We start from the raw sequence: 2,616 nt of genomic DNA, 5'->3' as shown, positions 1-2,616 counted from the left end.
TATCGACTCTAATACTCATTTTTGTTAGAATCCTATTGTTTGTATTTTCAATATACACAGTAGGTAATGTTAAGAGGTAGTTGACAGAATTAATGTACTATCAGTGATACTTGTGATCATTTGATTTTTCATGTTATATTCTTAAAGTTCAATGACATACTGAGGATGGAATGTGGTTACAAGCTCCTGTTGTACTTTAAAGAAGTTAAAGTGATGTAATATAGTGGCAGACTAAGGTGACTAAGACTATGGTAATTCTAATTTAATTGTTTCTTGATATTACGTACCGATTATTTTCAAAATACAAAATACTAGGGTTCTAATGGCATTAAGCCATGTCAATACAGTTGGATGAGAGGTATTTTTTATTATTATTCAACCTGCACTTAGCTATATGAGTCAATACATCTGCCTAATAGTGCATATGGGATAATATGTAATGTATGCAGTGAACATAACCTTGCATATGTATTATGTAAGCAAGAATACTTTATGTTTATGTATCATCATTATCTATGGCATGCTACTTTTGTATTGCTGTACGATAGTCGGACAGTGAGTACGACACTCTGCCCGACGCTCGCTCTTTGCCGCTGGACATCGTGCGCTCAACACTGGCTGCTGCCTCTCGAATGTAATGTAAAGGCATAATAAGAACCTATGGAGATTTATTTCATGTTTCACTCAACCCTGAAGTGTAGCCCTAAGTGACGTGAACCGAGCATATAAATGGCACAATGCAAGAGGCGTCTTGAAGGACTGAGAAGGCAGTCAGACCCCACCACCTGAGCAGCCATCAGCTGTGTTGCCTCTACGTGCATAATGACTGAATTTAAGTATTTTGCCCAAATTATATGCAGTTACATTAAGTATGTGTATTCCAGTCCATTGTGAACCCCTTTTTGTGTGTGCAGTGTGTCATTTTGGGCATTTTTGGTCGTTTTCTGAGCGGTGAATGAGCGCCGAGAGATACATCTTTCCCTTATGTCTTGCGGGTGACTGGCGGCGACCAAGGTTCCTGTTTTGCACACAGCCAGTTGTTGACATAACCGTTTATTCAAAGCATTGACAAAGAATAACCATAGGTATTGATGGGATACTAAATAAGAAAAGATTGTTTATGCAAGAGGGGAAATTTTAAAATATTTATAATAATTATAATCAAATATAATTCTAGTTTCTTATAAACAAGAAAATTAAATATAATTTGTGAGTAGTTTACAAATCGATGGATCGGTGACGTAACAGCTGTTATTAGAAGAAAACTGCATTACACGTAAGCGTCCATTCTGTATTAGTTCCCGCGTTTGAAATTGTACACATTTGGAGCGCCAGCGGTGACTGCCACTACGTGGTGTCTCGCTGGTCCTTGCTTACCCCACCGCCACCCCTACCCCTCACTCGTTTCACACGGCCATACAATCATTTAAACACGCACACAAACTGCTGCGTTGTTTGTGTGAAGACGATTTCAAGCTTTGTTTTATAATAAACACGCAATGTCCAGGCAACAGGATGGCTTAGAGGATACAGCTGCTGCTCTTCCTGATCCTTCTACCCCAGAGCAGGCTGTAGGGCACCCGCCCTAGCCACCACTGCAGAGTATGGACTTCATGGGGTTTATTAAGTGGATGAAGGAAACAAGACTGCAGGATAAAGAGAAAAGACGCCAGATTCAAAGCTTTAATCTCCATGCTGGTGGCTTTAAGGCAGTTCCCTCACGCTCCACCTGCCGAAGAAACAGTATGTACGGATATTGAAAGTGTACCCTGCCCACTTCCCGCCCCCAAATCCCCACCTTCACAGAAAGCTGTTACACAGACATCACCACCATTCAAGCCCGATGCTATGTAACATTTTTCGGGAATGGAGACGTCGATGGGACGACTATGCTACGACGGCAGCCGAAGCAACTTATTCATTTCCAAATGTGCCTTTCCCTTGAAACTTGGCATGTATTGGAGCATACACTGCAGATACGTAGTTCTACAGAGATGGCCGTAGATGATATTCTGCAGGCGCACATCAAGGGACTATGCAGCGAGGTCACACGCAGGAGAGAGTTGTTCACTTGCATGCAGAAAGAAGGTGAGTCCTTTGCTTGTTATTATGTATAGCTTAGACATGTTGCAGACGAGGTTGACGGTTGCCCTGGGCATTCATATGTTTGCGAAGAGACCCAGTTGAAGATGGTGATCCTTATGGACATAAGGGATGAAGAGCTTGTCCAGTGCATCATATCCTTGGATGCTTCCAAGAGTGTGAAGATGGTCCCTCATCCTGTAGCAATTCAATACAATACTACTACTACCTGTAGCAACTATAAAGCCAGCAGATATTTGCCATAGCAAGGTCATTTTGCACGCACAGCTGAGTTCCTTGCTAGCAAAACTCAGTGTCAGTATTGTTTCTGTTTTGGCCAGAACTATTCGTGTTGCAAGATGCAGAAGGAATGACGCCAGAACTCCAGTTTTCTGGGATAACAGAGCGCTGTTTGCCATTGTCAGTCTCCAGCCAGTGTCAGAATAATTGTCATGTTAGTTTTCCCGCTCTCTCCAATGCCAAGACACCCCAACCCATCTGTAGAGTCATGCATGGTAACAGTGTAGTGACCTA

At 42.1% G+C, this 2,616-nt stretch overlaps 1 protein-coding gene across 1 annotated transcript in view; it reads left to right on the top strand.

Moving 5' to 3' along the window:
• LOC119592837 overlaps positions 1-2,616 on the top strand; it is a 50,725-nt gene that overhangs the window by 38,165 nt on the left and 9,944 nt on the right. The window lies entirely within an intron of this gene.

Source organism: Penaeus monodon, chromosome 31 (assembly GCF_015228065.2).
Source record: "Penaeus monodon isolate SGIC_2016 chromosome 31, NSTDA_Pmon_1, whole genome shotgun sequence".
Classification (NCBI taxonomy): Eukaryota; Metazoa; Arthropoda; class Malacostraca; order Decapoda; family Penaeidae; genus Penaeus; species Penaeus monodon.
Note: the sequence above shows the minus strand (reverse complement) of the source record. Positions and strands in the feature narration are given on the sequence as shown.